Here is a 12,654-nt window from a genome sequence, read left to right as displayed (position 1 = left end):
ATTTGATAGAGAAATAGGCAGGGAAAGAGTGCGTGTGAGAGAGAGAGAGAGAGAGAGAGAGAGAGAGAGAGAGAGATTGAGAGAGAGAGAGGGAGGGAGGGAGAAATAAGAAGAGAGAGAAAGAATGGGCATGCCAGGGCCTCCAGCCACAGATGCGCGTGCCCCCTTGTGCATCTGGCTTATGTGGGTCCTGGGAATCCAACCTGGGTCCTTTGGCTTTCTAGGCAAGCGCCTTAACCAATAAGCCGTTTCTCCAGCCCTATCTGCTGTGTTTTGAAAGAGATGTGAGGTGACAGGAGGGGAACAAGATCAGCGACCCTTTCAACAAAGCTAACGGAGAGCTAGCTCTACATGATTAAAAGCACGATCATTTGCTGCCTAGGAACACAAAGGTCTTGCCAAATCTCGTCACAACACACACTGAGGCATGCAACGTCTCTTCTTGTAAGCGTCTTCTCAAGGTCACTGCGGCCCCAGCGCATCCTTCTCCCCTTGACCTTCTGCCAGTGCCCCGCTGTGACCTGCTTGAGCCGTCTGCTTTTCCTTCTTGCTCACCTGCAACCGAAGCCTGGGCAACAGGGAGGAGAGTGACGGGGTTGGTTCACTGGGCAGCATGTGGTGGTGGAGTTGGTAAAGGTCCACCACACACAGGACTTTGCCTGGCATCTTCCCATGACCGCCCTGCCCTGTCTCTCCCCCTCCTCCATCTCAGCACCTGCTCTAAGTCCCCTTCGTGTTGGACGAGAATCTCTTCAGCTTCCTGGCCCCACATCCGTGAATGCCCTTCCCTAACCTTGTTGACTCTGAAACAAAGACAGGACCACAGCTAGAGAGCTCTTTCCTCCAGCTGGGATCTTTTTTCTTTTTCTAAATAAATTTATTTTAATATTTATTTATTTATTTGAGAGAGAGAGAGGCAGATAGAAAGAGAGAGAGAGAGAGAGGGAGAGAATAGGTGTGCCAGGGCCTCTAGCCACTGCAAGCAAACTCCAGACATATGTGCCACCTTGTGTATCTGGCTTACGTGGGTCCCGGAGCATTGAAGCTGGGTCCTTAGGCTCTGCAGGCAAGCGCCTTAACCACTAAGCCATCTCTCTGGCCCCAGCTGGGATCTTGACATCATCACTTTCCTCTTAGATACCTGTATTTATTTATTGTTTTTTTTTTTTTGAGGTAGGGTCTCACTGTAGCCCAGGCTGACCTGGATGTCATTATGTAGTCTCAGGGTAGCCTTGAACTCACGGTGATCCTCCTACCTCTGCCTCCCAAGTGCTGGGATTAAAGGTGTGCGCCGCCACGCCTGGCAGATACCTGTGTTGAACCTCTTGTATTTTCAAGCCCTCAGTGTTTTCCTCTTCTCTGCAGATGAGCTTGCTCAGGCCTAGAACACTGACACAGCCCACAGGTGTTGAGCTCTGCTTCCCTCCCCCAGGAGAACCAGCCGCCTCACTCCCTGCCAGCCCCTCCATTAGAACACGGCACATCTCTTCACCTAACCCCGCCTCTACCTTAAGACCACCCTTGGCTGGACCTGATGTCTTGCTAGACTTCTTTTCTTTTAAAAATTTATTGTTTTTTCCACTTAATGACAGTTTCAAACATTTATATTATGTATTTTCCCCCTCCCCTCTATATTATACATTATTTCTTTCTTTTCTTTTATTTATTTTGAGAGAGAGAGAGAGAGAGAGAGAGAGAGAGGCAGGGAGAGAGAGAATGGGCATGGACGGGGCCTTCAGGGGCTGTGAACGAAAACCAGACGTGTGCGCCCCCTTGTGCACATATGCGACATTGCGCCCTTGCGTCACTGCGTGTCTGGCGTACATGGGACCTGGAGATTCGAACATGAGTTCTTAGGCTTCACAGGCAAGCATCTTAACCATTAAGCCATCTCTCCTGGCCTGTTATGTATCTTTTAAAATTGAATTTAATTGGGAACTTTAATATGTGAGCATACCGTAATTTGGCCACATTCTCACCACATTGTCCTCTTCCCTCTCCTTTTCCCTCACTCCTCTGAGGACCTTCCTCGTCCAAGGTAGTCCTTCCTTTGTTTTGTTGTCTCATTTCTTTTGTCCTCCTGCATCCTCTACGTAGAAATGTTTATGGGATCAGAACAGGGCAGGTCTTGTGGAGGCACTGATAATCACGTGGGGTTATGAATATACCAGTTGGCTCCTGTTGGGTGGACAGTGCCTCACAACACGCTTTCCCACCCTGTGGCTCTACATTCTTTCTGCCCCCTCTTCATTGTTCTCTGAACCTTGGAACGCATGATAGAAATCTCCTTTAGAATCAATAGCTTGTGGCGGGGGGGGGGGGGGTGGGGTGGGGGGGGGTGGGGGGTGGGGGAGAGGTCATAATATCAGCGGTGGGGAGGGAGCTACTTAATTTTGACCGGCTAAATGGGTACAGTATGCCCATCAAACTTCCCTCTAAGTATTTATGCACATATAATAATGCTACTCTCACTTTTTTTTTATTTATTTGGGGGGGGGAGAGAAAGAGGGAGAAAGGGAGAGAGAGAGAAAGGGAGAGAGAGGAGAAGGGGTGTGCCAGGGCCTTCAGGCACTGCAAATGAACTCTAGATACATGTGCCATCTGGCTTTATGTGGGTCCTGGGGAACTTAACCTGGGTCCTTTGGCTTTGTAGGCAAGCTCCTTAACTATTAAGCTATCTCTCCAGCCCCTGCTTTGGTGAGGTTTAAGTCTCCTGACTGTCTTTAATTTTTTCTGTTTTTATTTTTCGAGGTAGGGTCTCACTCTAGCCCAGGCTGACCTGGGATTCACTGTATAGTCTCAGGCTGGCCTCGAACTCACGGTGATCCTTTCCTAGTGGCCCTGAGTGCTGGGATTAAAGGCATGCACCACCATGCCTGGCTCTGTCTCTCTCCTTTTTTAAGTTTAGAAATATTTTATTTTTGAGCTTAAGAGAAGGAAAGAAGCAGAGCTCCTGTATAATGGGTGCGGGGGTCCTGAGCCGGTTATCTGCCTGGTGACTCTGGGCTCTTTTGTGGGAATTTGCTGGATGGAGGCTGTTTTGCTGGATACTGCAGGTGTGACCTGTCCATTCAGTGACAATCCTAGCGCTGTCTCACACATTGGCAGGATCCTGGGCTTTGAGGGTAAGTGTGGGTTGCAGCTCTACCAGGGAATGGCTGTGTGACTTTGGACTTGCCACATCACTGGCTCTGGTGTTTACTCTTCTCCAAAACAGGGAAGAGAGTTGCTAATTTAGTGAGTTTCGGGGAAGATGAAGGAGACATTGCAGATTTGCACGTGGCCCTCAGGACTACCGAATGCCAGCCTCCCTTGCCCCTTTCCAGGTCTTGCACGTTTCTTTTTCTGCGGTCTCTGTCAGCAGATCTTCTTTCTTGGCACAAAACTCATAGATTTTTTTTTTAACTCTACAACTGTAGGGAGCACGTGTCCCACATCCTTTCCAAGTCCCCCGCACTCAGAGATTTTTGTGGCAGTGAGCTGCACGGCAGGGGACCTCAGAGGTCTGCTCGGGTCCTAGTCTATGACACCTGCTTCTTGGCCTTATCAGCAATCTTGTCAGTGATGCCACCATCTTTTTATCTTAAAAAATTTTTCTTTATTTATCTGGGGGTGGGGAGAAAGCACACCAGGGCCTCCAGCCACTGCAAACGAATTCTAGACAGGTGCACCACCTTGTTCACCTGGCTTTACATGGGTACTGGGGAATCTGAACCTGAGTCCTTTGATTTTTGCAGGCAAGCACCTTAACCACTGTGGTGGTTTGATTCAGGTGTCCCCCATAAACTTAGGTGTTCTGAATGCTAGGTTCCCAGCTGATGGATATTTGGGAATTAATGCCTCCTCGGAGGGAGTGTATTGTTGGGGGCGGGCTTATGGGCTTTATAGCCAGTTTCCCCATGCCAGTGTTTGGCACACCCTCCTGTTGCTGTGGTCCACCTTCTGTTGGCCAGGGGGTAATGTCCACCCTCTGCTCATGCCGTCGTTTTCCCCTGCCATCGTGGAGCTTCCCCTCGAGCCTATAAGCCAAAATAAATCTCTTTTTCCCAGAAACTGCTCTTGGTTGGGTGATTTCTACCAGCAATGCGGACCGGACTGCAACAACCACTAAGCCATCTCTCCAGCCCCTGACATACCACCTTCTTGAAGGCCATTCTTTTTTTTTTTTCTTTCTTTCAAGGTAGGGTTTCACTGTAGCCTAGGCTGGGCTGGAATTAGATTCAGGCTGGCCGCAAACTTACAATGACCCTCCGACCTTGGCCTCCCAAGTGCTGGGGTTAAAGGCGTTTGCCACCACCACACTCAGCCCAAGGTCACTTTTCATGTCTCAGCTCCCGAACCGCCACGGTGAAGGCCTTTGAGACCCACACTTCCTTAATAAGTTATACACTATCTCCTTCTCTGTTTACATTGCTACTGCCTTAGTTTAATACTTCAAGATCCTGGCCTTGGCACAAGAGTCAGTTCTCTCCTTTCTGTCTGGCAAATCTCCCCCTGTCACCTCCATTCTGCTCATGTCCCTTCCTGAGGGAAAACCTTCCTGCGCCTCCAGCTGGGTGGGCTGGACTATGGCTTGGTGCTCTCACTTCTTGTGAGGTCAGCAAGTCTCTGAACAGCAAAGGTCACACACCCTTCATCTCTCCAATGGCTTCTGTCCTCAGCACCCCTGGGGGTACTCATAGGTGATTGTGGAGTGACTTAATGACTAGGAAAACACGCATTTATCTCAAGCTATGCTCAGTAAGGAAAATATGCATTTATCCCAAACCATGTTAAGCAAAGTAGAAGTCCAATTCAATAAAAAGTACCTGTGGGGATTGACCTGTGATGCTAACCTACATGGTGATGCTATCAAACTTCCTTTCATAATAAATGGGAATGATTTAATCAGCACCTTGGACCACCTGTGATATGTTGGACTGAACAGACTGTGTAGTTAACTTTCATGTAATGAAATTGGCATTTTTTTGTCATTTATTTATTTAAGAGAGAGAGAAAGAGCGAGAGCGAGAGCGAGAGCGAGAGCGAGCGAGCGAGCGAGAGAGAGAGAGAGAGAGAGAGAGAAATGGGTGTGGCTGGGCCTCCAGCCACTGCAAATGAACTCCAAATGCATGTGCTACCTTGTGCATCTGGCTCATGTGGGTACTGGGTAATCAAATCTGAGTTAACCACGATGCCATCTCTCCAGCCTGAAATCTATATTCGATTTGTGGGTTGGGGAGAATCTATGTGAGTCACAGGCCCCATCTGGCAGGGTCAGGAATGGTGTGGAGGTGTCCACAATGTGCTGAGGTGAAGGGTGCTGGCTGCAGAGTGTGGGCCCTAAGGTCTCTCCTGGGTTTCGTCCTGCCCAGTGCCTCCCCAGGCCCTGTTTCCCTCTCCTAACTCCAGCTTGTTTGGGTCCTGATGATCCCAAGACCTTCTCTTCTCCCCAGCGTGATGCTTCTTGTCTGATGAACCGTGACTGTGAGCCAGGAACTCCGTACAGTCCCTTGGTTACACACAAAGGGTCTGGGAACAGGGAGCCCGTGCTCTGCACCCGTGACAGACTCTGGAATCCACCATCCTGGTCCCTGAACCACCCTCTTCTCTTATTGGCTCCCTTGCTGTTCCCTTTGCCCTCCCTGGGTTTTACCCTTTGCACCCTTCAGCATGTCAAACAATAAGAAAGTTTCAGTGGGAGGATCACTGTAGAGAAATTGCATAGCAAACACCCTGCTACGGTCCTAATGAACTATCTTATTCCCTAGCAGAAGTAATTTGGTCACAAGGTTGCAAGTGAGTGATAATGGGGTCCTGGGAAAGTCAGAACAGCAGAATCTGAAGGCCTTTCCACGAGGAGTCTTCGTGCAGGAAGAGAGGAGAGGGTTAGCGGAGGTTTCACCACAAGGGAGAGGCAGGTCTTGCCAAGGCATAACCCCTTGGCTGAGTGGAAAGGCTGTTGGGAAAAGCACATCTGGGTTTTTAAAAGTTAATTAATTTTGAGAGAGAGAGAGAGAGAGAGAGAGAGAGAGAGAGGGAGAGAGGGAGAGAGGGAGAGATATTCACAAAGAGTAGAGAGAGAATGGGTGCAACAGGGTCTCTAGCCACTGCAAATGCCCTCCAGATGGATGTATCACCTTGTGCTTCTGGCTTATGTGGGTACTGGGGAATTGAACCTGGGTCCTTAGGCTTCACAGCTAATGCCTTAACCACTAAGACATCTCTCCAGCCAGCTTCTGGGTTTCTTTACATCGATAACTAACATGTCACATCCTTTGTGATCACAGCAGCTTTGTGGCTCCACAGTGTGGCCTCCGACCTCTGGGGCTGAGAATAGGAAAGCAGTAATGGAGAATCGAGGCTTGAACTTTCCCTCCAGGACAATGGGCTGATTGCTTCAGCTGACCTGGAATTTACTATGTAGCCTCAGGGTGGCCTCGAACTCATGGTGATTCTCCTACCTTCGCACCCCGAGTGCTGGGATTAAAGGCATGCGCCACCACGTCCAGCACCTCTATTTCTTTATTTCCATTAATGGCAAGTTTTTTTATTTTTTTAAACTGACTGTTTCCAAGTCCTCCTCGCTCACTCTGCTCCTCTCCACTGGCCTCCACTCACTCTATCAGCCATGAATACACATACTCGGGACACTTCGCTTGGGCTCCAGTCTCAGTTCGGTCCACTCCCCACATGTCACAAATGCATTCACTCAAATGCATTCCTGATTGTGTCCCTCCACTTCCAGGCTGCCCTTTGCTTCTCTAGAGTTCTGACTTGACCTTGAGGGCCCACCACCGCCTGCCCACAGACTGCACACCAAGTCCTTTCTTTAGACTGCGTCTGTTCTCCCGTGTTCCCCTATGAAGCACTGACCCTGTGACCTTCCTCCTCAAAGCTTAAGCTTTCCCAGCAAGGGCAGCTGGCTTCCCCAGACTGACCAGTTCCCAGATGATCGTGTGATGTGGTTTAGCTGCTTCTGGTTGAGCCCATTTGCCCATTGCCGCCAGCAATGATCTAGTGTGTGTGCACACACGTGCATTGCTACTCTAGGATGAGCCTGCGGTGTGTAAAAGTAATTTCATTAGGGCTGGAGAAATTGCTTAGTGGTTACGGTGTTTGCCTGTAGAGCATAAGTTCCCAAGTTTGATTCTTTAAGACCCACGTTAGCCAGATGCACAAAGGGGCACATGCATCTGGAGTTTGTTTGCAGTGGCTGGAGGTCCTGGTGTGCCCATTCTCTCTCTCTCTCTGCCTCTTTCTCTCAAATAAATAAATAAATAAAATATTAAAAAACTACTTTCCTAAGAACAATTGGTGAAACAAGCAAGGGTGCTGTTTTCCTGGTGAACTGGGTACCAGCACAAGGGTGAAGGAGATCAACACAGAGAAAAATCAACTCCTACCAAATCAGAGAGCCAGAGACACAGAGGCCCCCAACACCTCATCATTGAAGCAGACCAAAAATGAACCCAACATGGCTCAGGGAAATTTTGCGGAAGAGGGGGCGGAATGAATGTCAGAGGCACATGTTAGGTCATGATATGCAGAGACATTTATCCTACCCATAACTGTGGGCTAACTCCACAATGCACGACCCATATACCTCAACAAGGAGGGGCCAAGGGGAGGGAGTAGGTCATGGATGAGCCTAATAATGGTACCAAACTGACTGTGTTTGCTGAATACAAAACTAATTAATAAAAAAATTAATTGAAAAAAATACTTTCATTATACAAGTTTATGAATGTGGCAACTGAGTACATGTATACAAGGGTATAATGTTTATACAATGTGTAATGATTGAATGAAGGTAGCCAACAGTTCCATCTCCTTAAACATCAAGATGTTGTTATTAGCATGTAGTAATTGTGCATGGGTGCCCTGTGGTGTTTTAATATATAGGGTGACTTGTGTTATCAATTCAGAGCAATTAACATTTCCATCTTTTATTATTTTGTGGATGGAGCCTTCTAGCTCCTCTGTTTTAGTTATTCATAAGGTGTAGAATCGGTTATTGCAATTAAGTGCTATAGAACGTTGGGACTCTCGTTGTGTCCCCGTGTCCCTGGGCTCCAGTCTTTCCCCATCCTCCCTCTCCCTCCTCAGCTTCTGATAGTGGCTTCTTTACAGTCTGATTGGCTCATGTGTGTTAATGCATGGGAAGGTCAGAGGTCAGTGTTAGGCGTCTTCCCCTTTTCTTCTTTTTAAAGATTAAAAAAAGTTTATTTGTTTATTTGCAAGCAGAGAAAGAGATAGGGAGAAGTGTGTGTGTGTGTGTGTGTGTGAGAGAGAGAGAGAGAGAGAGAGAGAGAGAGAGGAAATGGGTGTGCTCAGGACTCCAGCTGTGGTAAATGAGCTCCAGAAGCATGCACCACTGTGCATCTGGGTTTATGGGGGTGCTCTGGGGAACTGATCCCAGCTTGTTAGGCCTTGCAGGCAAGTGCTTTAACCACTGAATAATCTCCTCAGCCCTTCTTCTACTATTCTTTACCACATTTTTCTTTTTTTTTTGAGAGACTCTGTCAACTGAATCTGGAGCTCACCTAGTGGACAAGATCAGCTAGCCAGCAAGCTCCAGCAATCTTCTTGTGTCCACCTTCCCAGAAGTGGGATTGCATTGCGAGCCAATATATCTGGCATTTATGTGGGTGCTGGGGATCCAAACTCTGATTTCCATGCTTGCTCAAGTACTTTACCAACTGAGCCATCTTCTAATCCCCAGAGCTGGCTTAAAAAATATTTTTTGAAGCTGGCCATGGTGGTGCAAGTCTTTAATCCCAGCACTCGGGAGGCAGAGGTAGGAGGATCGCTGTGAGTTTGAAGCCATCCTGAGACTCCATAGTGACTTCCAGGTCAGCCTGAGCTAGGGTGAGACCTTACCTCGAAAAACAAAAGAACAAAACAAAACAAAACAAAAAAAGCCAACAAAACAAAAACAATTTTTTTTTGAGAGAGAAAGAGGCAGATTATCTATCTATCATCTATCTATCTATCTATCTATCTATCTATCTATCTATCTATCTATCTATCTATCTGACTGTCTGTCAATCATCTACCTAGAGAATGATCACTCCAGGGCCTCCAGCCACTGAAGATGAATTCCAGATGCATGTGCCACTGTGCATCCTGCTTTACGTGGATCCTGGGGGTTGGAACCTGGGTTGTTAGGTTCTGCAGGCAAGCGCCTTAACTGCTGAACCATCTCTCCAGCCCCACGACTGGCTTTTCGAAGGAGGCATCTAGAAAGGAGAGCGAATACATGGTGCGTGTCATTTGCATATGACTTATTTTACATAACATGGGGCCTATGTATCTGCACACACATTTACACACACCAAACACAATATACCACACACAACACACGCATACACTCAAAGTCTAATTTTGACTAGCACACTGGTATTTATCACTACGTCTCCATGCCCAGCAGACAGCACATGAGCACTTATCAGTACGTCTCCATGCACAACAGGCAACAGACTCACTTACCATGGTGAGGGACACATTTCACCATCTCATTGGCTGGCTCAAAAGCAGACATTAGTGACCTCTGCCACAGGACATGACACTTTCTCAGATGAGATGACAGGGCACGTGTGGTCAGCGGCAGGGTTGGCCTGGAGCACACTCAGGTTAACATTCAGGATTCCATCGCATCTGAGGGAGGCAGTGATGGAGGCACACAGTCTGGCTAACACGGTAGTGCAGCTTGGGTGTTCAGCACTGAAGTTTCCAGTGCAGATATCATAGCCTACCATGAGGACTCAGAATACTCCACGGTAGTGAGTGCCCCTATTTGGTGGTGGTGGGTGGGGGGTGGGGGGCAGCCCTGAAATTATAGACTCTAACTCTTGGGTTTTCTTAGGCAAGAGCGGGCTAAGTGCTAGTTATAGAAGCACCTAGAACAAGAGCACTAAGTCCTGGGATTTTACCCCAAGAGTGGGTGAGCTGCCTCTAATGGCAGCCTGAGGAAGAGAACCTTGACATTTTGTCCAAACTAAGGTTGAACCCACTGCGTCTGCGGTTATTGTCGCTCTGGTCTTATTGTGGCTACAGGTTTTTTTTGTAGACAGCTATTTGGCATTTTTAAATGATTTTAAAAAATAATTTATTTTTATTTATTTGAGAGAGAGAAATGGGGGGGAGAGAGAGACAGAAAGAGTGAGGGAGAGAGAGACAGACACACACACACACACACACACACACACACACACAGAGAATATATGGGTGTGTCAGGGCCTTCAGCCACTGTAAATGAACTCTAGACAATTGTGCCCCCTTGTGCATCTGGCTTACGTGGGTCCTGGGGAGTCAATCTTTGGTCCTTTGGCTTTGCAGGGAAGTGCCTTAACCACTAAGCCATCTCTTCAGCCCAGTACTTGGCATTTTTAATTGAACAACCCAAAATTAGTAATACCTGAAGAGATAGAACATTTCTGAGCAAAGGGTAAAGGAATTTTCAAGTCTGGACCATCCTTAAACATTTGTTAAAGGAAGGGACCTCAGGGCATGACCTGCTGGTTCCTGCTGCCTCGGCACACACACGCACTCCGATCACACACGGAGTCACGTCACACACACCTGTGGTCTTCAGCAGGTGGGCGGGCCCTTTGTTACCGAGCTCCACGTCTTCCGTGTTATGGTCAGCACTTTTCATGCACGTGCGCTTGTTCTGGGTCAAGAGTTCCAACGTGGCTATTGAGGAATCTGGGCTTAAGATCATAGCTGGAGATCAGTCCGCACGTCTAAACATAACTTGTTGATCTTGGTCGACTGCGCTGTTCAGGCCAAAGGTGCGTCGGCACAGGAGGGACCTGGCCACATGGCTTTCAGAGAGCGGATTACACAGTCATGAGATCGATGAACTTCAGGGAAAGTTTCAAATAACGAATTGAGCATCTCACAGTAATAATCTCAGAAAAGTTATCTGTAAAGCCCATAAGAAATATTCCCACAGCTCTTTCCTTTAGTTCCTTCCCAGAGTTCACTCCCACAAGTGAGGATAGAGTTTTCAGACTCAACCACAGCTGTTGAAACCTGAGTAAACGGAGGGCTCCAGCTTGGACTTCTTGCCATAATCAACAGACAGACATTCCAGCAGCAGGGAGATGAACCCAGAGCCAGGTCCTCTACCCACATTTTGGAAAAGCCCCTGAAATCCCGAGTGCTGCCCGGCCAGCTTGCACATTGGATCTGAGACAGGGTCCATGATGTCCTTGCCAGTGATGTAGTGCCCACGGACAAAGTTGTTGGCAGCATCTTCCTTGCCTGTGATGAGCTTCTCGGGTAGAAGAGCTGGTAGTAGGCACCAGTGCAAACTTCACTGATGACCATGGGTTCCAGGCTCACAAACACTGCCCTGGGCACACGCCTGGCCAGAGCCTGTCTCACAGAAGGAGTCATCTCCTTCCCCAATGGTCTTGTCACCTAACATCTGGGCCATCTGTTCATGACATGTTCCAGGTAGCAACTGTTCTGTTCGCATTGCTGAACTGGACACCAGTCTGGTCAATATGAGTGGAGATGAACTTTTTCATGGCAGATACAGGATAGAAGTTAACCAAAGAACATGGCTTCAGTTAAGTTCTTGGAGAAGCCAAGTGCTCAATGTAACTAATATTTCTCCTTTTTGTTTTCTTCTTCACAAAAGGTCTTGCTTTGGAGCCCAGACTGGCCTCAAACTCATAATCTTCCTACCTCATCCTCTCTAGTGCTGGGAGTATAGGTCTCTGCTACCAAGGAGAGCTCCAATTTACACAGCTATTAAACATGACTAATAATCAATGGTTACTAATTATGGAGGTGAATGATGTTGTGTGCAGAAGCTATAGATTGCTATTAGAAAAAACTTTTCATTACCAGGAGTGGGGTACCTTCCAGGAACTTGTTGGCCAAGGGGGTCCCTCATGCCCCTAAAACATTATAGGCTATTGCTAAAACTCTTGATTGTCTATCAGAACTAGATGGTAAGACCATGTTGCTGAAGACGCCACATGCTTAGGGTACAGGTCACTGAGAAATCAAGCAGAGCTGAGCCGGAAACCTCCTTTCTGTTGACTAGGTATCAGGATGATGGAAAGACTTACGCAGCCTATTGAGGGAGAAAAGTCATCAACTGTGTTAACCAGAAGTGGGTATTGCAAACTTTACAGCTGGTCAGCCAGACTAACTGGTATAATGGTGGCATGCCTGTTATGGTTTCTGATTGGACTTGAGTTCCATTCCATGGGAAGGAATTCCTGCCTGGTGCTGAAAACCTAATGAAAAGCCCATGGGAGCTGGAGAGATGGCTCAGTGGTTACAAGCACTTGATAGCAAAGCCTGATGGCCCAATTTCAATTCTCCAGTATTCACATCAAGCCTGATGCACAAAGTGATGCATGCATCTGGAGTTTGTTTGCAGTGGCAGAAAGTCCTGGCATGCCCATTCTTTCTCTTTGCTTGCAAGTAAATAATAAGTAAATAACATTGAAAGAGAAAAGCTGAGGGAGATTGCTCAAGTGGGTGATCAAGTGTTTGATTTAGAAACATGAATACCTGAGTTCAATCCCCAGTGCCTACATTTATGGCCAGCTGTGGTGATGCATGCCTTTAACCCTAGAACTTGAGACACAGAGGTGGGGGGGGGGATCTCTGTGAGTTTGAGGCCAGCCTGGAACTATAGAGTGAGGT

At 47.7% G+C, this 12,654-nt stretch overlaps 1 pseudogene; it reads right to left on the bottom strand.

Moving 5' to 3' along the window:
- Positions 1 to 462: 462 nt before the first annotated feature.
- Positions 463 to 11,425, bottom strand: LOC101594947 (annotated as a pseudogene).
- Between the last annotated feature and the right edge of the window lie 1,229 nt (positions 11,426 to 12,654).

The sequence above is a fragment of the Jaculus jaculus genome, chromosome 18 (genome assembly GCF_020740685.1).
Source record: "Jaculus jaculus isolate mJacJac1 chromosome 18, mJacJac1.mat.Y.cur, whole genome shotgun sequence".
In the NCBI taxonomy this organism is placed as follows: domain Eukaryota; kingdom Metazoa; phylum Chordata; class Mammalia; order Rodentia; family Dipodidae; genus Jaculus; species Jaculus jaculus.
The sequence above is the reverse complement of the archived record's forward strand: the minus strand, read 5'-3'. Positions and strand labels throughout refer to the sequence as shown.